The sequence below is a fragment of the Bombina bombina genome, chromosome 9 (genome assembly GCF_027579735.1).
Source record: "Bombina bombina isolate aBomBom1 chromosome 9, aBomBom1.pri, whole genome shotgun sequence".
Classification (NCBI taxonomy): domain Eukaryota; kingdom Metazoa; phylum Chordata; class Amphibia; order Anura; family Bombinatoridae; genus Bombina; species Bombina bombina.
This window is the reverse complement of record NC_069507.1, coordinates 253,545,974-253,572,095: the sequence shown is the minus strand read 5'-3', so window position 1 is coordinate 253,572,095 and position 26,122 is coordinate 253,545,974.

Below are 26,122 nucleotides of genomic sequence, written 5' to 3'. Positions count from 1 at the left end.
TCTGAATAAATAAAGGAATTAATTTTAAGGAAACAGCCCACATTTCCTCTTTTCAAGTTATTATTGTCCGGAGTTTGGCTGTTTCCTGCTGTGCATTACGAGCTTATACTCTTCAAAAAGGATTGCATTGTGTGCTGTTCTACATTTGGCAGTTCCCTATTGCAAGCAGGAACTGTTTTTTGCTACGTCACTGGCGGAGGGATACTGCATTCTATCGGAGGAACAAGTATCTGGAATAAGTTGAGGCGGAGCAAGGGATCTCTGCCTCGTTCCAGAGTGTGTTCCATTGGCCGAGATTGGGCCGTGCCCCCTTAGAGGCGTCCGGATTGAATTTGCAGCCGTGAATGGCGATACCCGCCTTCTCCATAGGATTGGGTGAGTGAGATCTCCATTGTCCACGCTGGAGCGAGTAAATGAGTGATATACCAAGGAACTTGAGAGTTTCTATTTAGCACCTTGCACTTTATTTGATACCTTTTTGTTGTTAATATATTATAGACTGCCTATCACTTTCTGGGTTTCCTTACTTTACATTTATCTCTTTTGGGTATTACCGGACATACCTACACCCAGTTTTGTGATATTGGTCCAGCCTTTTAATAAGACTTGTTAGCACAGTTATGGAGGAAACACAGCAGGCCTTTTACTCACTGATGCCTGTAACTGCACGTACGACTTTGCCTACAGATTGTGAATTGATTTTCTCTGAGGATAAAGGAGTATTAGCACTGAGCACTTTGTTTGAACAAATGGAGACATTGTTACTTAAAGAATCTAAAACCCAGTGGGATATCTGGACATTAGAAAAATATTTGAGTCTGAGTATGATACCGAGGGGATTAAGGCTATACAAGTTTCCGACCTTTGACGTGGATGCACAAGATAAAGACTTTATAGATGCTTGGAACAATGTACTATCTGAATGCTCTATGAGACTTATGAAATTGCTTATACAGTATAAAAATAAGTTGTTGGATAACATTAGAGCAGATATTAATGAATTACAGATAGAATTGAATAGGAGGAGCAGTCATAATGATTTTGCCAGATTTGATAAAACTTTGAAAGAGTTGGTTGCCAAGGGGAGGTCTGGGATCATGGAGACAAAACATACCAAATACATTAGGGACAAATATGACTATTCTAACAATTCTGTGTACATATGGAATAGAAGTGCCAGGGGGAATTTTAGGGCAAATCAACCTAGGTTTGGCCGTAGGAGGAGGGGCAATAGAAATCGTAGTAGAAATCGTGGCAATAATAATAAAAAGAATGTGACCTTCTCTGGTAGTGATTCAGAGGGATCGAGTGAGGGTGAGATCATTAGTGAACAAACACGGCCAGATTTCGAAGATACTGCCCCTCCTAATATTGTACATATTCCCCAAACAGCTTACACAGGTATAATGAGCACTAATCAAGGCTATGTACAACACAACACAGTAGCAGTTAAACCCAAACAGGGTAACTACACAGAATTAGCACCTAATATGTATTTTCAAAACAGACCAGACACTCTAGCCATCAATCAGGTTTTTCCCCAAGACCTAGATGCATCAGCGGGGGGAGGGAAACAGAACAAACAGAATACACAGCCCAAAGTGCAATATACGAAGAATCAAGACAAGTATCAATTGAGGGAACCTCGTCCACAGACCAAATACAAATAATCGATTCCAAGATTGTAGGCAATGTCATTAATTTATCATCTAAACAGCTTAGTATTGCACAATATAGTGTTTTGAATAAAGGTTTAAACTTTGCACCCACTATAGATTTTGATGTATTTAGAACTATTATGGATGTTAACAAATTAACACGTAATTTAACTTTGAAGAAATATTTTCACGGATTGAGTACACTTGATCATACCGATGTGCCAGTTACCCATGTTGATACTGATACCGGGGACCCAGTTGATTTTGAATATAAATGTGACACAGTCACACTGCAACAGCTGCAAATAGAATCAATGGGGAACTCGGGTAGTCGCAACATGGGTCCCAAATTTAAGGAGAAATCTAAATTCTACCCTATTCAGAACAGGGGATCAGTCATTGAAACATTTTACAACAGGGTCGAAAGAGATCTTTTACAACTAAAGGCCAATCAGCCCCCAAGTAAATTTAACTTGTCTCTTGCTGAGAAGAGTGCTTTGGCCTCTCTTAAAGAGGACCTTAGTCTGGTGATCAAAAATTCTGATAAAGGTGGAATGGTTGTGGTCATGGACCGACAACAATACATAGATGAAGGCCACAGACAACTATGTAATGAGAATAATTACTTAGTTTTACAAAGAGATCCCACCACTCACTTTCGTTCCAAATTAGTACATCTTTTGGATGATGGATTGGAACAAGGTTTTGTAGATCAGGCAACAATGGACTATTTGTTAGTTGATTGTCCGAAAATACCGTTGTTCCACCATTTACCTAAGACACATAAATCCCTGGAAAGTGTCCAGGGACGGCCTATAGTGAGTGGTGTGGAATCCCTTCTAGGTAATCTGTCAGAGTGGTTGGACTCAATCCTTCAACCCCTCGTTGTCACTCTCCATTCTTACATTAGGGATACCAAACATATCCTTAATGTTATGGATAATGTAAGATGGACACCACAATCTATCTGGCTCACAGTGGACGCAGTGTCGCTCTATTCCAGTATTCCACACTCTAAAGGGATAGAGGCCATTGCCTTTTTTCTGGAATACAATACAGATTACTCTGATGACTTCATTAAGTACATTTTGAAGGTCACCCTTTTTCTTTTGTCACACAATTTTTTCAAATTTGAGGATGTTTTCTATCTCCAGAGATGTGGTACCGCCATGGGGGCCAAATTTGCTCCCTCTTTTGCCAATCTTTTTTTGGGCTGGTGGGAGTTCTACCACATCTTTGGAGATAGAAACCCTTACAAGAAATGTATCTCCTTTTATAGGAGATACATAGATGATCTTCTTTTCATCTGGTCGGGTAATCAGTCTGACATTCAGGGATTCATTGACTATCTTAATCATAATGATATTGGACTAAGCTTCACTTTTGAAGCGAGTCAGAGTTCTATTAACTATCTGGATATTACATTGGAGGGCAGTTCAGATGGCAGAATACTTTCCAGGATTTTCAGAAAATCCATTTCAGGGAATTCCTTACTCTTAGGAACAAGCTGTCATCCCAGACATGTTCCCTTTGCCATTGCCAAAGGAGAATATACCAGGATTAAAAGGAACTGTACCTCCAATGAGGACTTTTGCAAGGAGGCAGAAAGATTGGAGATGAGATTAAAAGAGAGAAAGTATCCCAAAAAAGTGATCAAAAGGGCAAGAGAATCTGTACAGGTAACACCTAGAGAGAGCTTACTGAAAACTAAAGATAAGCACAGTACAACCAAACAGGGAATTACTTTTGTTACAACACACAGTACCCAATATCCTCAGGTATGTGAGATTATTAGGAAACATTTTCCAATATTGAAGGCAGAGGATAAATTGGTTGATACAGTCCGACAAGGGCTCAGATGTGCCTACAGGAAGAGCCCCACATTGGGCTCTATTCTCTCGCCAACCCTGTTAAAAACTGACAAAGATGAGAGGGGATCATGGTTGGTACATACTGGGATGTATAGATGCGGTCACAGGAAGTGCAAGCCCTGTGATTATGCCAAGGTGACAAAGGAATTTGTGAGTGCAAAAACGAGGAAAAGCTACAAAATCAATTCCTGTATAAATTGTAAAACGGAATCGGTAGTCTATATGATTGAATGCACATTGTGCCAGATTCAATATGTGGGACTCACCTCCAGAGACCTGAACTCTAGAATTAGGGAACATCTTTCCTCTTTCTCTACTAAGAGATCCACGACTCCAATAGTACAACACTTTGGAGTCTACCATGATAATAACCTCAAAGGATTTACATGGTGTGCTATTGAGAAAGTTTCTAGACCTGTGAGGGGGGGAAATTTGGACCAATTGCTAGCCAGACGCGAAGCTTTTTGGATTTTTACCTTAGGCACTCGGGTGCCTGATGGTCTAAATTCAAGATATGACGTAATGAACCTGTGGGAATAGTATTATGGTATTTCGTAATACACCTACCAATGATCTCCTAGTTTATTATAATGTAAGACTCATCGGTTGGTCATGTGTGCTTAACCTGTATCAAATCACATTAAATTACTATATGGGGATGTCCTATTTGTTTGCTTGTTGTCTTTATCATATGTTATTATGATGACGATTTGCCAAGACATCTTTATAACATATAGTATTTGACAGGTTACTATTCATTTAAAATTAAAATTTAAAATTAAAATTATTTGCTTATTGCATGTTTTCATTCTTATAGGATTTGTTAATAGATTTATCTATTTTTGACATATGATATCAACTATTGTGGTATTTTATACTGAGGGTACTGTTTGAATTCTGTTGCCCATCAGTGCATTAGAGAGGATAAGAGCAATGATTCAACTCTTAGAGAATGAGGATATATTAATAGAGTCTCCTATGCGCACTATTTGGGCAATAGAATTTCTAGTAATATATAATTGATCACTAACCCTTAATATTTGACATTTTGTCTGTAATGCATAACACTATGTTGGTTATTCACATAATTATCACAGTATGTATATTACGTTTGTATGGGCTCAGACAATGTATTGCAATGTGCGGTTCTTACATTAGTGGGTTAACTTTACATACTGTTAGTATTGGTTAAACTTGAAGGCGTTGTTTTTCATGTGTGCGCCAATCACATTTGTTTTAACTAGTTTTAAACAGGTGTGGAGCACAGCACAGTAGGCTATGACTACGGATTTCATCCGAAACGCGTAAGCCAGACTGTGCTGCGCCTTCTACACCATACCCTATCCTTGCTGTGTTTGCCGATTTTAATCTGAATAAATAAAGGAATTAATTTTAAGGAAACAGCCCACATTTCCTCTTTTCAAGTTATTATTGTCCGGAGTTTGGCTGTTTCCTGCTGTGCATTACGAGCTTATACTCTTCAAAAAGGATTGCATTGTGTGCTGTTCTACATTTGGCAGTTCCCTATTGCAAGCAGGAACTGTTTTTTGCTACGTCACTGGCGGAGGGATACTGCATTCTATCGGAGGAACAAGTATCTGGAATAAGTTGAGGCGGAGCAAGGGATCTCTGCCTCGTTCCAGAGTGTGTTCCATTGGCCGAGATTGGGCCGTGCCCCCTTAGAGGCGTCCGGATTGAATTTGCAGCCGTGAATGGCGATACCCGCCTTCTCCATAGGATTGGGTGAGTGAGATCTCCATTGTCCACGCTGGAGCGAGTAAATGAGTGATATACCAAGGAACTTGAGAGTTTCTATTTAGCACCTTGCACTTTATTTGATACCTTTTTGTTGTTAATATATTATAGACTGCCTATCACTTTCTGGGTTTCCTTACTTTACATTTATACACATAGTAACACATAAATATATATGTATATACACATAGTAACACATAAATATATATGTATATACACATAGTAACACATAAATATATCTGTATATACACATAGTAACACAAATATATATGTATATACACATAAAACATAAATATATATGTAGATACACATAGCAACATATAAATATATATGTATATACACATAGTAACACATAAATATATATGTATATACACATAATAACACATAAATATATATGTATATACACATAATAACACATAAATATATATGTATATACACATAGTAACACATAAATATATATGTATATACACATACTAACACATAGATATATATGTATATACACATACTAACACATAAATATATATGTATATACACATAACACATAAATATATATGTATATACACATATTAACACAGAAATATATATGTATATACACATAACACATAAATATATATGTATATACACATAGTAACACAAATATATATGCATATACACATAGTAACACATAAATATATATGTATATACACATAATAACACATAAATATATATGTATATACACATAGTAACACATAAATATATAGGTATATACACATAATAACACATAAATATATATGTATATACACATAGTAACACATAAATATATATGTATATACACATAGTAACACATAACTATATATGTATATACACATACTAACACATAAATATATATGTATATACACATACTAACACATAAATATATATGTATATACACATAATAACACATAAATATATATATGTATATACACATATTAACACATAAATATATATGTATATACACATATTAACACATAAATATATATGTATATACACATAGTAACACATAAATATATATGTATATACACATAGTAACACATAAATATATATGTATATACACATAATAACACATAAATATATATGTATATACACATAATAACACATAAATATATATGTTTATACACATAGTAACACATAAATATATATGTATATACACACAGTAACACATAAATATATATGTATATACACATAATAACACATAAATATATATGTATATACACATAGTAGCACATAAATATATATGTATACACACATAGTAACACATAAATATATATGTATATACACATAATAACACATAAATATATATGTATATACACATAATAACACATAAATATATATGTATATACACACAGTAACACATAAATATATATGTATATACACATAATAACACATAAATATATATGTATATACACATAGTAGCACATAAATATATATGTATACACACATAGTAACACATAAATATATATGTATATACACATAATAACACATAAATATATATGTATATACACACATTAACACATACATATATATGTATATACACATAATAACACATAAATATATATGTATATACACATAATAACACATAAATATATATGTATATACACATAATAACACATAAATATATATGTATATACACATAGTAACACATAAATATATATGTATATACACATACTAACACATAAATATATATGTATATACACATACTAACACATAAATATATATGTATATACACATAGTAACACATAAATATATATGTATATACACATAATAACACATAAACATATATGTATATACACATAGTAACACATAAATATATATGTATATGCACATAATAACACATAAATATATATGTATATACACATAGTAACACATAAATATATATGTATATACACATACTAACACATAAATATATACTGTATGTATACACACATACTAACACATAAATATATATGTATATACACATAGTAACACATAAATATATATGTATATACACACATTAACACATAAATATATATGTATATACACATAATAACACATAAATATATATGTATATACACATAATAACACATAAATATATATGTATATACACATAGTAACACATAAATATATCTGTATATATACATAGTAACACATAAATATATATGTATATACACATAATAAGTAACCCATATATATATATATATATATATATATATATATATATATATATATATATATATATATATATATATATATATATATATAGACTTCAAATTAGTGCACTCTCACTTGCCAACCCGGACACAGACCAGGGTGCTTAATGAAATAGACAATCTGATTAGGAATAAGCACTCTCTGGATTTTAAACAGCAAATATTTATTCGGCAGTATAAAATCCAGAGCTGTTTAAAATCCAGAGAGTGCTTATTCCTAATCAGATTAAATATATATGTATATACACATAAAACATAAATATATATGTAGATACACATAGCAACATATAAATATATATGTATATACACATAGTAACACATAAATATATATGTATATACACATATAACACATAAATATATATGTAGATACACATAGTAACATATAAATATATATGTATATACACATAGTAACACATAAATATATATGTATATACACATAGTAACACATAAATATATATGTATATACACATAGTAACACATAAATATATATGTATATACACATAAAACATAAATATATATGTAGATACACATAGTAACATATAAATATATATGTATATACACATAGTAACACATAAATATATATGTATATACACATAACACATAAATATATATGTATATAAACATAGTAACACATAAATATATATATATATATATATATATATATATATATATATATATATATATATATATATACACATAGTAACACATAAATATATATGTATATACACATAGTAACACATAAATATATATGTATATACACATAGTAACACATAAATATATATGTATATACACATAGTAACACATAAATATATGTATATAAGCATTTACATATATATATTTACTGAGAACACACAGTTCCCATAGACCTCAATGTAAAAGCCCTTTTTAGTGCTGTTTTTTCTAACACCCCATACCGTCACTTTTAATCCCTAAGCAATGCTTTGTGCAGTTAAAAAAAAAAAAAAGATGCTAATATTTTTAATTTTCTAGACTGCACTACACACATTTTTTTGGAGGAGACAGATGGGGCAAATTTTAAAAAATAATCAGAGGTCTGGCCTCTGGTTAATTTTTTGAGCACTTGTAATGGCTGGTTAATTATCGCGCACCTGTAAACTGGAAAATGTTGCCAGTTTATGGGCACGCGATAACAGCGCTCAACTTGTAATCTAGCCCTACATGTGTTGATATACAGGGGCCGATTTATCATGTGTCTGTCGGACATAATCTGGTGTAGAGATCATGTCTGCCAGACATCGATAAATGACGACAGCATACGTAGTCGGCATTTATTATTGCACAAACTGCTTGTGCAATGCCTCAACCTGCACATTCGCGGCCATTCGGCCGCTAGCAAATGGTGTCAATCAACCTGATTGTATACGATCGGGCGGATTGCTGTCCGCCGCCTCAGAGCAGGCGGACGAGTAATGGAGTAGCAGTCTTAAGACCGCTGCTCCTTAACTCCTTTTTCCTGCGAGCCTGAAGGCTCTCGCAGAAACAGGGGTACACGGCCCCATTTGGGCTGTGATTAATCGGCCCCACAGACTCATTTTTGTATTCTTACTATTAGTTACCACAGATTATTATGTATATTGGAGGGGGTTTACAAAAGTAGATTATTCATTACTTCCGCTGTTCATAATCTAGCAATATAAAATGAGGACAATTTTGTTTATTTAATACTATTCCTTATCTTGGTTCCCTGCACTGTCACAAAAGGTAATCTGCTCTTTTCTGTTAATGCGCTTTAGCAAATGAAGCAGAAAAATATTTATGATAATACAGTTGCAAACAAAGAAAGCACTTGACATTCAAATGTGGCAAGAATTCTCCATGTAAGCTGAAAAAGAAAAAAATATAGTTCAGTATATTGCACAGTGGGTTTAAAAATGATCTTTTCAGGTTTTGTCACTCAAAAAACAAAAAACATTTTTCCGGAACATATATCAATGTCCCCTGATAAGGTTGCCTGTGCTGATAGTTACTTTTATTCACTTAAGGGAGTGTCAATTAAAGGGACACTGAAATTGTAAAATAAAATAATAAATAGTATGTTTAAAATAAACTTTGCAATATACTTTCATTATTTATTTTGTACCCTTTTCCTGTAATTTCATTCTGAAAATCGTCTGCTTTTCAGTTCCTGTTAGGAATGGAAGTGCAGAACATTGTTATATTCCGCACAGCCATTGGCTGAACACTCTAGTGACCTATTTATATCTGTCTCTAATTGGTCTCAGCAGAGAAATAAACCTAAGTTACAACAGCTCCCACTCCTATAGATACTAGGGGCCCGATCACATATGCGGCACTGCCACTGCCAGCAAAAGCCAGCGTTAGCTGATTTTAGACAGATGTAGCGATCACATATACAGCATGTTTTGTGAGAATTTAGACTTCTAGCGCTCAAAGCTAATACCCCATAAGGAAAGAGTCAAAAGCAATAAGTAAATTATGATGTCAGAATTTATTTAACTAAGAAATGATATATAAAAAATGTCAATGGTATAATATCTTTCTAAAACTTGATACAAACTTGGTTGGCCAACCTTATAAAATATATGTCAGAAATGACAACAATAAAAAATCAATTATACAATATATAAATGCATAAAAACATTGATCCTTAAAGAGTTAATTGCATAAATTATCTGGATTGCAACAACTCTAAAATCAAAGTTGATTGTTAATACAAAATGATTTGTGCAAGTGTCTGGATAGTTGTAGCAGTTTGTAGCTACTCACTTGTGATGATTAGATGCACCTGTTTCAATCTGTTAAAATTGTAAGGAAATGATCAGTACTTTACAAGGAGATACGTTACAAGGAGATACGTTATCTATTCTTATACAGACAAATAAATAAGCATTTTTTTAAAAAACAAGCTTTTTTTAGGAGAAGGAATGGACCCTTTTTGTTTTCAATATATAATGCGATAAACGGGTGTGCTATTATGCACTGCAGAATTAGATGCACTGTGTATATACGGACAATTCTTTGAAAATCACAATATTGTTATTTCTGATATAGACTGATAGTCCCAATCTAGTGCTGGTAGATATATTGATGTAGTACAGTTCTCAAAGATATGTGCTCTCTTTTGTGAATAAACAGATCTATGGAAGTCACTGTGCCGGGGTTTCTGTTATATACTGGCGATTCAGCGTTAAGGGATAAGGTCTCTCAGAAAATTGTTATTATTCTGTATGTGTTGCAAGTGCACTTGTGAATGGGTTAATACCTTTGTTCTTCAGACGGTTCCACTACCGTCCTTCTGGTTCCAATCTCCGGTTCCAATGTTTCTTTCCAGCGGTGAGTCTAGGTCGCGCCGCCTTCTCTGCGGGTCGTTCAAAATCATGCGCCTTGTCCTTAGGCTTCTTGTGATTGGTTGTTAAAGAACAACTCTTCTGCTCTGCTCGCTGTGAGTTATTGGGGAGAGATTTTTTCTTTGAAGACACTACCGAAGCGTCTGTATAGTTGGGCAGAGGATTCAACTGACTTGACAATGCTTGACAAAGGCTGAGAGAATCAGCTGAAACGCGTTGTAAATCCTCACACCAATGCTTTTTTTCAACTACTAAGAACTTCACAGGACAGTGGACCATTCTAATTTGAAGAATCATCGACTTAAATCCCTTACGATGGAACACAGCAGAATCCTCTGCCCGACTATACAGACGCTTCGGTAGTGTCTTCAAAGAAAAAATCTCTCCCCAATAACAACCAATCACAAGAAGCCTAAGGACAAGGCGCATGATTTTGAATGAGCCGCAGAGAAAGCGGCGCGACCTAGACTCACCACTGGAAAACCCCGGCACAGTGACTTCCATAGATCTGTTTATTCACAAAAGAGAGCACATATCTTTGAGAACTGTACTACATCAATATATCTACCAGCACTAGATTGGGACTATCAGTCTATATCAGAAATAACAATATTGTGATTTCCAAAGAATTGTCCGTATATACACTGTGCATCTAATTCTGCGGTGCATAATAGTACAGTAGTACACCGTTTATCGCATTATATATTGAAAACAAAAAGGGTCCATTCCTTCTCCTAAAAAAAGCTTGTTTTTTAAAAAAATGCTTATTTATTTGTCTGTATAAGAATAGATAACGTATCTCCTTGTAACGTATCTCCTTGTAAAGTACTGATCATTTCCTTACAATTTTAACGGATTGCAACAGGTGCATCTAATCATCACAAGTGAGTAGCTACAAACTGCTACAACTATCCAGACACTTGCACAAATCATTTTGTATTAACGATCAACTTTGATATTAGAGTTGTTGCAATCCAGATAATTTATGCAATTAACTCTTTAAGGATCAATGTTTTTATGCATTTATAAATTGTATAATTGATTTTTTATTGTTGTCATTTCTGACATATATTTTATAAGGTTGGCCAATCAAGTTTGTATCAAGTTTTAGAAAGATATTATACCATTGACATTTTTTATATATCATTTCTTAGTTAAGTATACTTTAGACTTATTAGCATACCCTTTACAGCGCATAGTTCATACACCTCCAACGATAGATCACATATACGGCGCCACATACAAATGCGTCACGCATATTTTACCTGTCGGCCACTGTTTTTACTCCCAAAAACTAACATAGAACCGGCGTATCACATATCCAGCACAGTACGCAGTAAAATGGAGAAATTGTACTCCATATTCACCTCACCACACATAGGCAGACGCAGCAAGCCTTGTGCTGAGTATATGAGCACCGTAAATCCCTGTAAGTCTTAACAAACACCTAACACATGCGCAATATCTACCTGTCAACTGCCATTCACCCACCGCAATAACTAAATGAAATGTATTAACCCCTAATCCGCCAACATCGCAAAGTATCTAATAAAGTTATTAACCCCTAATCTGCCAACCCCCCACAATGGAATCTACCTATTAACACTATTAAGCCCTAATCCGCCAACCCCCCACAATGCAATCTACCTAATTAACCTATTAACCCCTAAACCACCACCCCCCCACAATGCAAAGTATTAATCTAATCTCTAAGCCCCCTAACATAACACCGCATAAATTAACCCCAATTACATAAAATAAGAAAAGACTATCTCCCTAAAAAATTGATTCAAAATTACCAAAATAAAAAGATCCTAACTTAACATTAAAGTAAAAAATCCTAACATTACATTGGAAAAAAAAAACCTGATTAAATTAAAATAAAAAATCTAATAATACAAAAAATAAAACATTCTAAGATTACAGAAAAAAGTAAACGAAATGATTAAAAATAAAAAAATGTAAACCTAATCTAATACACCCATAAAAACAAAAAAGCCACCCCCCCAAAAAAACACCCCCTAATCTAACACTAAACTACCAATAGCCCTTAAAAGGGCCTTTTGTAGGGCATTGCTCTGAAGAAATCAGCTATTTTACATAAAAAAACACAAATTAACCCCTAACAGTAAAACTCCCACCCAATCCCCCAAAATAAAAAATACCTAACTCTAAAAAAATCTAATCTACCCATTGCTTCTAAAGGGGCATTTGTATGGGCATTGCCCTGAAAAGGGCAATCAGCTATTTTGCTGCCCATTAAAAAATAAAAAAGCCCTAATCTAAAAAAAAACCCAACTGTAAAAAGAAAACAAAAAAATCTAACACTAACCCCAAAAAATGTACTCACCGTCCCTGAAGTTCTTCATCCAGGCGGATCCATCTTCATCCATCACGGAACAATCTTCTTTCTTCTTACTGGTGGTTCGGAGCGGTCTTCTGATGCGCGGATTTGGAGCAGTGGTCTTCCGTGGCGGTCATCAATGACTTGGAGGTCCTCTTCATGCGATTGTCTGCTGCACGCTGAAGATTGAATGCAAGGTACCCCTTTTATATTGGGGTACCTTGCATTCCTATTGGCTGAAAATTTCAAATCAGCCAATAGGATGAGAGCTACTTAAATCCTATTTGCTGATTTGAACAGTGCGAGAGATGTATGTGTAAGAGTGAGAGAGATGTATTTGTATGGCTAGGAGTGGGTGAGAGAGGTATGTGTAAGGCTGTAAGAGTGCAAGAGATGTATGTGTAAGGCTGTAAGAGTGCTAGAGATGTATGTGTAAGGCTGGGAGAGTGCAAGAGATTTATGTGTAAGGCTGGAAGAGTGCTAGAGATGTATGTGTAAGACTAAGAGTGTGGCAGAGGTTTATGTGTAATGCTGGGAGAGTGGAAGAGGTGTATATGTAAGGCTGGGAGAGTGCAAGAGATGTATGCGTAAGGCTAAGAGTGTGGCAGAGATGTATGTGTAAAGCTGGGAGAGAAGTAGAGGTGTATGTGTAAGGCTGGGAGAGTGAAAGAGATGTATGTGTAAGACTAAGAGTGTGGCAGAGGTTTATGTGTAAGGCTGGCAGAGTGCAAGAGATGTATGTGTAAGGCTGGGAGAGTGCAAGAGATGTATGTGTAAGGATGGAAGAGTACCAGAGGTTTATGTGTAAGGCTGGGAGAGTGCAAGAGATGTATGTGTAAGGCTGGGAGAGTGCAAGAGATGTATGTGTAAGGATGGAAGAGTACCAGAGGTTTAAATAGATGTGTAAGCCTGGGAGAGTTGCAGATGGTGCATGTGTATGGGTGGGAGAATGCTAGAGGTGCTTGTAGAAGGGTGGGAGACTGCCAGTAAAATATCCACTGCTTTCTGATCTGGTGGGAGAGAAGGAGACATCACACAAATCACAGTTGCCTTAATAGTAGCATCACTTTGTCACCAACAGACAGCACAAGAGAAGAGGCATGTTTTGGCCAAAGGTCAACTTGTTGTGCTGTGACCGCCTATGATTTTAGCACTAAAATCTTTAGTGTCGTCACTTTGATTATATGATATGCAAAGTTATACTATGTGGTGCCCCTTTTCATGTTTTGTCTTCCTGTCTATAGACACTCATGTGATGAAACTTCCACCTATTGGACAACTCAATGCCAAATAGTCATCCAGCCACCAAATGAGTTGTATCTTCTTCCATTGGTGACTTATATATCTATGTTGTTTTCCAGTATTCCTTGTCTAAAATAGATTTTTCATCCATACAAAGAAGAAAGCAAGTCCTCCATAAATGCAAGACAGAAGATAAGTCATCCATAAATAAGAGGAAGGAATTCATTTTCAATGTTTGCAAAATTTTGCTACTTGTTCTTTTCGTAACAAAGGGGTCAATCCTATTCCTTAGAAAATTGTAATCTAATTAAAGTTGTGGATTTGTGTAGATAAATCATAAGCTACCCTAAATATAGGCTTATTGTCTATGGTTTTTAATAATCAGTTAAAAACGAATCAAATTAAATCTTAGAAAAAGTACAATAAAACTGTTAAAATGTGAGACTAATTTATCAAGAGCATAGATATTTTACATAATTATTAGTAGCACAGCTTTAGGAGTCACACACCATTAATATTCTGCTACTAAAGATGTAATTATGCTTTAGCAACTATACACACTGGTTCGCAGAAATTAGTAATTTTAGGTAATGTTTGGTTTACACTAATCTAACAAGAAACCTCACTTAAATGGTTTATGTTAGGACACTGTCGGCTAGATTTAGAGTTGGGCGGTAGCCGTCAAAACCAGCGTTAGAGGCTCCTAACGCTGGTTTTTACCGCCCTCTGGTATTTGGAGTCAGTCAGGAAAGGGTCTAACGCTCACTTTGCAGCCGCGATTTTTCCATACCGCAGATCCCCCTACGCCATTTGCGTATCCTATCTTTTCAATGGGATCTTTCTAACGCTGGTATTTAGAGTCTTGGCTGAAGTGAGCGTTAGAAATCTAACGACAAAACTCAAGCCGCAAAAAAAAGTCAGTAGTTAAGAGCTTTCTGGGCTAACGCCGGTTTATAAAGCTCTTAACTACTGTGCTCTAAAGTACACTAACACCCATAAACTACCTATGTACCCCTAAACCGAGGTCCCCCCACATTGCCGCCACTCTAATTAAATTTTTTAACCCCTAATCTGCCGCCCGCACGCCGTCCCAAGCTACGTTATACTTATGTACCCCTAATCTGCTGCCCCTAACACCGCCGACCCCTATATTATATTTATTAACCCCTAATCTGCCCCCTCAACGTCGCCTCCACCTGCCTACACTTATTAACCCCTAACCTAATCAATAAATAAATTAAATAAACTACCTACAATTACCTACAATTAAACCTAACCCTACACTATCAATAAATTAATTAAATACAATACCTACAAATAACTACAATTAAATAAACTAACTAAAGTACAAAAATAAAAAAGAACTAAGTTACAAAAAATAAAAAAATATTTACAAACATTAGAAAAATATTACAACAATTTTAAACTAATTACATCTACTCTAAGCCCCCTAATAAAATAACAAAGACCCCCAAAATAAAAAAATGCCCTACCCTATTCTAAATTAAAAAAGTTCAAAGCTCTTTTACCTTACCAGACATGAAAAGGGCCATTTGCGGGGCATGCCCCAAATAATTCAGCTCTTTTGCCTGTAAAAAAAAACCATACAATACCCCCCCCAACATTACAACCCACCACCCACATACCCCTAATCTAACCCAAACCCCCCTTAAATAAACCTAACACTAAGCCCCTGAAGATCTTCCTACCTTATCTTCACCATGCCAGGTTCACCGATCCGTCCTCCGAAGTCTTGATCCAAGCCTCCGAAGTCTTCGTCCAAGAACAAGCAGGGGCTGGCGATCCATAATCCGGCTGAAGTCTTCTATCAAGCGTCGGCTGAAGAGGTCCAGAAGAGGCTCCAAAGTCTTCATCCTATCCGGGAAGAAGAGGAGATCCGGACCGGTAACCATCTTGATCCAAGCGGCATCTTCTATCTTCATCCGATGACGAACGGCTCCATCTTGAAGACCTTCAGTGCGGATCCATCTTCTTCTTCCGACGTCCAACTGAAGAATGAAGGTTCCTTTAAGGGACGTCATCCAAGATGGCGTCCCTTGAATTCCGATTGGCTGATAGGATTCTATCAGCCAATCGGAATTAAGGTAGGAAAATTCTGATTGGCTGATGGAATCAGCCAATCAGATTCAAGTTCAATCCGATTGGCTGATCCAATCAGCCAATCAGATTGAACTCGCATTCTATTGGCTGTCCTGATCAGCCAATAGAATGCGAGCTCAATCTGATTGGCTGACTGGATCAGCCAATCGGATTGGACTTGAATCAGCCAATCAGAATATTCCTACCTTAATTCCGATTTGCTGATAGAATCCTATCAGCCAATCGGAATTCGAGGGACGCCATCTTGGATGACGTTAGTTAAAGGAACCATCATTCGGCGTGTAGGCATCGGTTGAAGAGGATGGATCCGCGTTGTCTGGGAAGAAGATGGCTCTGCTCCGGAAGAATGAAGATTGAAGATGCCGCTTGATAGAAGACTTCCTCCCGATGATGGACTTCCGACTTCAGCCCGATGATGGAGTTCTTCAGCCGCCGCTTGGATCAAGACTTTGGACCCTCTTCTGGACCGATCGCTGAACCCGGTGAGGTGAAGACAAGGTAGGGAGATCTTCAGGGGCTTAGTGTTAGGTTTATTTAAGGGGGGTTCGATTAGATTAGGGGTATGTGGGTGGTGGGTTGTAATGTTGGGGGGGGGGGTATTGTATGGGTTTTTTTTACATCAAAAGAGCTGAATTATTTGGGGCATGCCCCGCAAAGGGCCCTTTTCAGGGCTGGTAAGGTAAAAGAGCTTTTCTATTTTAATTTTAGAATAGGGTAGGGCATTTTTTTATTTTGGGGGGCTTTGTTATTTTATTAGGGGGCTTAGAATAGGTGTAATTAGTTTAAAATTGTTGTAATATTTTTCTTATGTTTGTAAATATTTTTTATTTTTTGTAACTTAGTTCTTTTTTATTTTTTGTACTTTAGTTAGTTTATTTCATTGTATTTATTTGTAGGTATTGTATTTAATTTATTTATTGATAGTGTAGTGTTAGGTTTAATTGTAGATAATTGTAGGTATTTTATTTAATTTATTTATTGATAGTGTTGTGTTAGGTTTAATTGTAACTTAGGTTAGGATTTATTTTACAGGTAATATTGTAATTATTTTAACTATTTTAGCTATTAAATAGTTCTTAACTATTTAATAGCTATTGTACCTGGTTAAAATAAATACAAAGTTGCCTGTAAAATAAATATTAATCCTAAAATAGCTACAATATAATTATAATTTATATTGTAGCTATATTAGGATTTATTTTACAGGTAAGTATTTAGCTTTAAATAGGAATAAGTTATTTAATAAGAGTTAATTTATTTCATTAGATTTAAATTATATTTAATTTAGGGGGGTGTTAGTGTTAGGGTTAGACTTAGCTTTAGGGGTTAATACATTTATTATAGTAGCGGTGAGATCCAGTTGGCAGATTAGGGGTTAATTATTGTAGGTAGCTGGCGGCGACGTTGTGGGGGGCAGATTAGGGGTTAATAAATATAATATAGGGGTCGGCGGTGTTAGGGGCAGCAGATTAGGGGTACATAACTATAATGTATGTTGCGGCGGTGTACGGAGCGGCAGATTAGGGGTTAATAATAATATGCAGGTGTCAGCGATAGCGGGGGCGGCAGATTAGGGGTTAATAAATATAACATAGTGGTTGGCGATGTTAAGGGCAGCAGATTAGGGGTACATAGGGATAATGCAGCTGGCGGCGGTGTACGGAGTGGCAGATTAGGGGTTAATAATAATATGCAGGGGTCAGCGATAGCGGGGGCGGCAGATTAGGGGTTATTAAGTGTAAGGCTAGGGGTGTTTAGACTCGGGGTACATGTTAGGGTGTTAGGTGCAGACTTAGGAAGTGTTTCTTCATAGGAAACAACGTAGCTGCGTTAGGAGCTGAACGCTGCTTTTTTGCAGGTGTTAGGTTTTTTTTCAGCTCAAACAGCCCCATTGTTTCCAATGGGGGAATCGTGCACGAGCACGTTTTTGAAGCTGGCCGCGTCCGTAAGCAACGCTGGTATCTAGAGTTGCAGTGGCGGTAAATATGCTCTACGCTCCCTTTTTGGAGCCTAATGCAGCCCTTCTGTGAACTCTAAATACCAGCGGTATTTAAAAGGTGCGGGGGAAAAAAAGCATGCGTAGCTAACGCACCCCTTTGGCCACAGAACTCTAAATCTAGCCGTGTATGTGCTCACCTTGATAGAATATTTAACTAAAAATCAAATCCCCATAGATTATTTAATTAAAGGGATATGAGAGTCAACATTATGCTTTAGCTCAGTGGTGTTTTAACATTTTATGATGCCCTAGGCCCTGGGAAATCTGATGCATTACCCCCACCCCACCACCACCACCACAATAATATAACTCATATTTACCTTAAGAATTGGAAGTCAAGGAAACATGAGGACACATACTTCCACTAAACAACCAAAGTTCATTGATTTACAAAAGAATTACTAATAAATATTTGAAGGGCACTGGGGTGGGAATGCTTCATGCCATAGAATTACCCTTCAAAAATTCCTGCCAATTAGCTCCCCTGAAAGCTTAGAGATCAACATCACAGACTTGCACAGCATGACAATTTCAGTGTTAACAAAATAGTTGAAGCATTATTTTTTTTAACATTGCTTCCAAAAGGCAATACTATCTTTTTTTCTGAATACTAAAAAAAAAATTATAAAATAATAATAAAGGTATATATTAATTATTTATTTTGTTAACTATATACTCAATCTATCAGGTTGTGTATGCGGCTTTGGAGCCCATGAGGTGTAGAATTAACCAGTAACCTGCAAACTGCAAGTTAAGAAGCAACAGTCTAAGGGGCCCATTTATCAAGCTAAAGACCGCTGCTCCATAACCTGTCCACCTGCGCTCTGCTCTGGTGGCCGATTAGCCGCAAATTTGCAGGGGCAGCATTGCATCAGCAGCTCACAAGAGCTGCTGGTGCAATGCTGAATACGGAGAGCTTATTGCTCTCCGCATTCAGCGAGGTCTGTCGGACATGATCCGCACTGTCGGATCTGGTCCGACAGACCTTTTGTTAAATAGGCCCCAATGACCACTGTTTCTTATCCTTTTAACCACCCTAAAAGAGGCAGTGTTAAATCATCTCAGAATGATTAATCTGGGATGTTTGACAAGCTCTGCTCTAACACAATTAATTGCATGAGAGCAGGAGTGGGCCTGTACAAGTCATTGCTTGTGCAATTGTTATTGCCGAGAACAAACATTGCCTTGTAAGACAGGTTTCACCAACTTGTAAATAAATGGTGCCCTTTATCTGTAATTTACCTCTGAAAACTGTCGGCCAGATTACAAGTTTTGCGTTAGGAGCTATGCGGTGCTAACGAGCAGTTTTTTCTCACCGCTCACTTACCTACAGTGCTGGTATTATGGGTTTTTAAAAGGAAAGAAGAGAGCGTAGAGCAAAATTGTGCTCCAGAGTGCACTTCAATACCAGCGCTGCTTAAGTCAGTGGTGAGCTGGTCGTACATGCTCGTGCACGATTTTCCCATAGACATCAATGGGGAGAGCGGGCTGAGAAAAAGTCTAACACCTGCCAAAAATCAGCGTAAATCTCAGTAACGCAGCCCCATTGATTCCTATACATAACACCCTAACATGAACCCTGAGTCTAAACACCCCTAATCTTACACTTATTAACCCCTAATCTGCCGCCCCCGACATCGCCGACACCTATATTATTCTTATTAACCCCTAATCTGCCGCTCCGGACAGCGACACCACCTACATCATACTTATTAACCCCTAATCTGCTGCTCCAACATCGCCGCCACCTACATTATATTTATTAACCCTTAATCTGCCACCCCCAATGTCACCGCAACTATTTAACCCCTAATCTGCTGCCCCCAACGTCGCCGCCACTATATTAAATTTATCAACCCCTAAACCTAAGTCTAACCCTAACACCCCCTAACTTAAATATATTTTAAATAAATCTAAATAAAATTACTATCATTAACTACATTATTCATATTTAAAACTAAATACTTACCTATAAAATAAACCCTAAGCTAGCTACAATATAACTAATAGTTACATTGTAACTATCTTAGGGTTTATTTTTATTTTACAGGCAAGTTTGTATTTATTTTAACTAGGTAGAATAGTTATTAAATAGTTATTAACTATTTAATAACTACCTAGCTAAAATAAATACAAATTGACCTGTAAAATAAAACCTAAAATAAAACCTAACCTAAGTTACACTAACACCTAACACTACACTACAATTAAATAAATTAACTAAATTAAAAACAATTAAATAAATTAAATTAAATTAGCTAAATCACAAAAAAAATAAACACTAAATTACAGAAAATAAAAAATTACAGATCTTTAAACTAATTACACCTAATCTAATAGCCCTATTAGAATAACCCCCCCCCAATAAAAAAACCCTAGCCTAAACTAATCTATCAATATCCCTTAAAATTCAGCTCTTTTACCTGTAAAAAAAAATACAAACAACCCCCAGACCAGTAAAACCCACCACCCACACAACCAACCCCCCAAATAAAATACTAAATAAAAACTAAATTGGCTGTTCCAATCAGCCAATAGAATGCAAGCTCAATCCTTTTGGCTGATTGGATCAGCCAATAGGATTGAACTTCAATTCTATTGGCTTATTGCATCAGCCAATAGGATTTTTTCTACCTTAATTCCGATTGGCTGATAGAATTCTATCAGCCAATTGGAATCTAAGGGACGCCATCTTGGATGACGTCATTTAAAGGAACCTTCATTCAGTAAGAAGACTCCGGATGAAGAGGATGCTCTGCGTTGGATGTCTTGAAGATGGACCCGCTCCGCGTCGGATGAATGAAGATAGAAGATGCCGTCTGGATAAAGACTTCTGCCCGGCTTGGATGAAGACTTCTCCCGGCTTCGTTGAGGACTTCGGCCGATTGGATGAAGACTTCTGCCGCTTCCTTGAGGATGGATGTCCGGTGTTCAGAACAGTAAGTCGATCTTCAGGGGGTTAGTGTTAGGTTTTTTTAAGGGTGTATTGGGTGGGTTTATTTTTTAGGTTAGGGCTTTGGGCTGCAATAGAGCTAAATGCCCTTTTAAGGGCAATGCCCATCCAAATGCCCTTTTCAGGGCAATGGGGAGCTTAGGTTTTTTTAGTTAGTATTTTATTTGGGGGGTTGGTTGTTTGGGTGGTGGGTTTAACTGTTGGGGGGGGGTTGTTTGTATTTTTTTTTTGCAGGTAAAAGAGCTGATTACTTTGGGGCAATGCCCCGCAAAAGACCCTTTTAAGGGTTATAGATAGTTTAGTTTAGGATAGGGTTTTTTTATTTTGGGGGGCTTTTTTATTTTGATAGGGCTATTAGATTAGGTGTAATTAGTTTAAAGATCTGTAATTTGTTTTTTATTTTCTGTAATTTAGTGTTTTTTTGTGATTTAGCTAATTTAATTTAATGTATTTAATTGTTTTTAATTTAGTTAATTTATTTAATTGTAGTGTAGTGTTAGGTGTTAGTGTAACTTAGGTTAGGTTTTATTTTACAGGTCAATTTGTATTTATTTTAGCTAGGTAGTCATTAAATAGTTAATAACTATTTAATAAATATTCTACCTAGTTAAAATAAATACAAACTTGCCTGTAAAATAAAAATAAACCCTAAGATAGCTACAATGTAACTATTAGTTATATTGTAGCTAGCTTAGGGTTTATTTTATAGGTACGTATTTAGTTTTAAATAGGAATAATTTAGTTAATTATAGTAATTTTCTTTAGATTTATTTAAATTATATTTAAGTTAGGGGGTGTTAGGGTTAGGGTTAGACTTAGATTTAGGGGTTAATACATTTAATATAGTGGCGACGACGTTGGGGATGGCAGATTAGGGATTAATAAGTATAATGTAGGTGGCGGCGATGTTAGGGGTGGCAGATTAGGGGTTAATAATATTTAACTAGTGTTTGCGAGGCGAGAGGTTAAAATTTTATTATAGTGGCGGCGATATCCGGAGCGGCAGATTAGGGGTTAAAAAATGTATTTTAGTGTTTTTGTGATGCGGGAGGGCCTCGGTTTAGGGGTTAATAGGTAGTTTATGGGTGTTAGTGTACTTTTTAGCACTTTAGTTATGAGTTTTATGCTACGGCGTTGTAGTGTAAAACTCATAACTACTGACTAGAATGCGTTACCGATCTTGGAGGTAGAGGTTGTACCGCTCACTTTTTTGCCTCCCAGGACAGACTAGTAATACCAGCGCTATGGAAGTCCCATAGAAAAAGGGTTTATGAAGTTTACGTAAGTCGGTTTACGGTAAGGTCAAAGAAGTGTGCGGTGCCCCTAAACCTGCAAGACTTATAATAGCAGTGGTAGTGAAAAAGCAGCGTTAGGACCTGTTAATGCTGCTTTTTCAGCTTAACGCAAAACTCGTAATCTAGCCGTGTGTTTTTTTTGCTTCCCAGGGAGGCTGAAGTATGCACACTATAATAAAGGGATATTAAACTCAACAATTAATTTCCCAGGTTTCATAATCTGTCCATATTGCTAAGTGAAAAGGTAGCTGGACACTTGCATCTGATCTGAGGTCTCATGATCTGTGCATATTTCTAAGTTTATAGAATGATCACTTCAAAATGGTCCCCAATATATAGTCAACATATCAAACCAAATTGGCATGTAAGGAGAAACTTCCACCTTGGAATCCAGATAGGCTTGTATATGTGATATGTGAATACACACTCTCCTTGATCATCGTGCTGCTTGGGATACTGGACATGCACTCTGGCACTTCTGTCACCTTCAAAACTTGTGGAATTAGGAAATACAAACAGTATCCCAAAAGGGGATATGAAAGCGCGCTGAAATAAAGACAGTTAAATGTAAAAAAAATTGATTTTGTAAGTCTAAAAACGGGTCTACCGTATCAACTTCTGGATATGTCCGTAAAAATCAGTGTTTGAATGGAGAGAAGTAGGTGATCTTCTTCTTGAGTGTGGTGAGGCCAGGCAGCTCCTCTTGATCCCGGAGAGTGTGGGAAGGCTGTTAGAAGGCAGGATGTGTTCACCAAGTGAGAACTAGGAGAAGAGCCTTAGGAGCATTTTTCCCACAGTGTACTAGCCACTGTTAAGTGCTAGCAAGCTTTTACGCACTGGTCACAGCACAGTGCCGTATGTTCTGGTAAGCATATTACCTGTTTACACCTATACCTGTATGACCAGACGATATCACGCTATTGTGGCGTCCTCTCTCTATCCTTTGTTTTCTAATTAGGAAATACAATCCAAAGCGCAAAAATTATTCAAGGTAGTTTAAATGATAAAATAAACTTCTCAAAGCACATAAGAAATGCACTCACAATACAATCATGAATGGAACACCTCACCCCACGTGAAAAGATCGTACTCTATGTTGATCTGCCTGCGGCTGTTGTTATTTGTGCTTGGCGTCTCTCTTTGGTAATGCCCAAACCGAAAGCACTTTGCAGAGTTTGTCAAGCAGAACATTGTGTGGGTGATCACGTGGGTTACCAACAAAAGAATGGCTTCTATGCGTTTCATCTGACAGCGGTCAGACTTTCTCAAGGAAAAGTTCAGTTTTAAAGAGTTTGCATAAGTCAATTTATAACCTCTTGTGATAGAGCCCTCTAATGGTGACTTATTCTACTAAACACATTCTGAGCTATGATAAGAGTGGCAATATAATTATCTATTCATGCTTAGTTCACATTTTATTGCAGTGTAATTTCTACAGCCATTGAGGCCTATTTATGAAATGTCTGTCTGACCTGATCCGACAGTGCGGATCAGGTCCGACAGATATCGCTGAATGCGGAGAGCAAAACGCTCTCCGTATTCAGCATTGCACCAGCTGCGGGTGCAACGCCGCCCCATGCAGACTCGCGGCCAATTGGCCATGAGCAGGGTGGTGTCAATCAACCCGATCATACTCGATCAGGTTGAATTCCGGCGATTCCTGTCCGCCTCATCAGAGCAGGCTGACAGGGTTATGGAGCAGCGGTCTTTAGACTGCAGGCTCGCCAGAAACACGGGGCATCATTCAGAGCTTGATAGATAGGCCCCATTATCTTGGTGCTAAAGGTTAACATTATGATATTTATGAATATGAAATATATACTTATACGAAATCACCTATCCATTACTACTAACAAACATAAGAAAATATATATTAAGATATTTTGTTTAAAACTTATGCTCTTCATGTAACTATAATTGCTGCAATTAAGAGAATGTGACATTTATGGGCCGATTTTTCATGGCGCGAATGGGGCCAAGTACCCCTGTTTCTGCGAAAGCCTTCAGGCTCACCGGAAACAGGAGCGGAGCAGCAGCTGTCTTAAGACCGCTGCTCCTTAACTCGTCCACTGCCTCTGAGGCTGCGGGCATCAAGCCGCCCAATCGCATACGATCGGATTGATTGACACCCCCTGCTAACGGCTTATTGGCTGTGAATCTGCTGGAGGCCGCATTTCACAAGCAGTTCACCAGAACTGCAGCACAAGCGGATCAGGTTACGTGGTTTTGATGTCATTCTACCCACTGGGGATTCTGACGGATTCCAAACATCAATTCTAATATCTAGAACTGTGGGTTGTCTATAGCTGTGCACAGCAGAAGAAACACATAGATACAAATCATAAACTGATACTATTTATCAAGGCCTTATATTTACACAGAGTTTTTTAATAACAACGGACTTTCAGCTCTCCTTTTGCACGTACATTCCTTTGTGGATCATTATTATCATTATTATAATCAATTTTAATAATATTTAAGTTAGGGTTAGACTTAGGTTTAGGGGTTAATAAATTTAGTATAGTGGTGGCAACGTTGGGGGCGGCAGATTAGGGGTTAATAAATGTAGGTAGGTGGCGGCGATGTTAGGGGCAGCCACTTTAACTAGTGTTTGTGATGCGGGAGTGCGGCGGTTTAGGGGTTAATATGTTTATTATAGTGGCGGCGATGTCCGGAGCGGCAGATTAGGGGTTAATAATGTTTTTGCGATGCGGGAGGGCCTCGGTTTAGGGGTTAATAGGTAGTTTATGGGTGTTAGTGTACTCTTTAGCTCTTTAGTTATGAGTTTTATGGTACGGCTTTGTAGCGTAAAACCCATAACTACGGACTTTTAGTTTATGGTATGGATCTTGGCGGTATAGGGTGTACCACTCACTTTTTGGCCTCCCAGGCAGACCGGTGCTATGGAAGTCCCATTGAAAAAGGACTTTTTGAAAGCTGCGGTAATTACCTTGCATTACGGCCAAAAAAGTGTGCGGTACAGCTAAACCTGCAAGACTCGTAATACCAGCGGTAGTGAAAAAGAGCCTTAACGCTGCTTTTTCACTCATACCGCAAAACTCGTAATCTAGCCGTCAGTGTTTGTTATTTTATGCAACTTAGTTGTTAGTTTTTTGTAACTTTGTAATTTTTAATAGTAGATTTAAATTATTTGAGATGGGTTAGGTTTTTAACTATATAATATATTTAATTTAATTTGTAGTTTAATGTAATTTTACTATAATAGTTAGGGTAGATTAATTAATAGTTTAATATAGTTTAATGTAATTTTAGTATAATAGTTAGGGTAGGTTAATTAATAGTTTAATATAGTTTAATTTAATTCTAAAGGTAAGTTTAAATTTATTATAA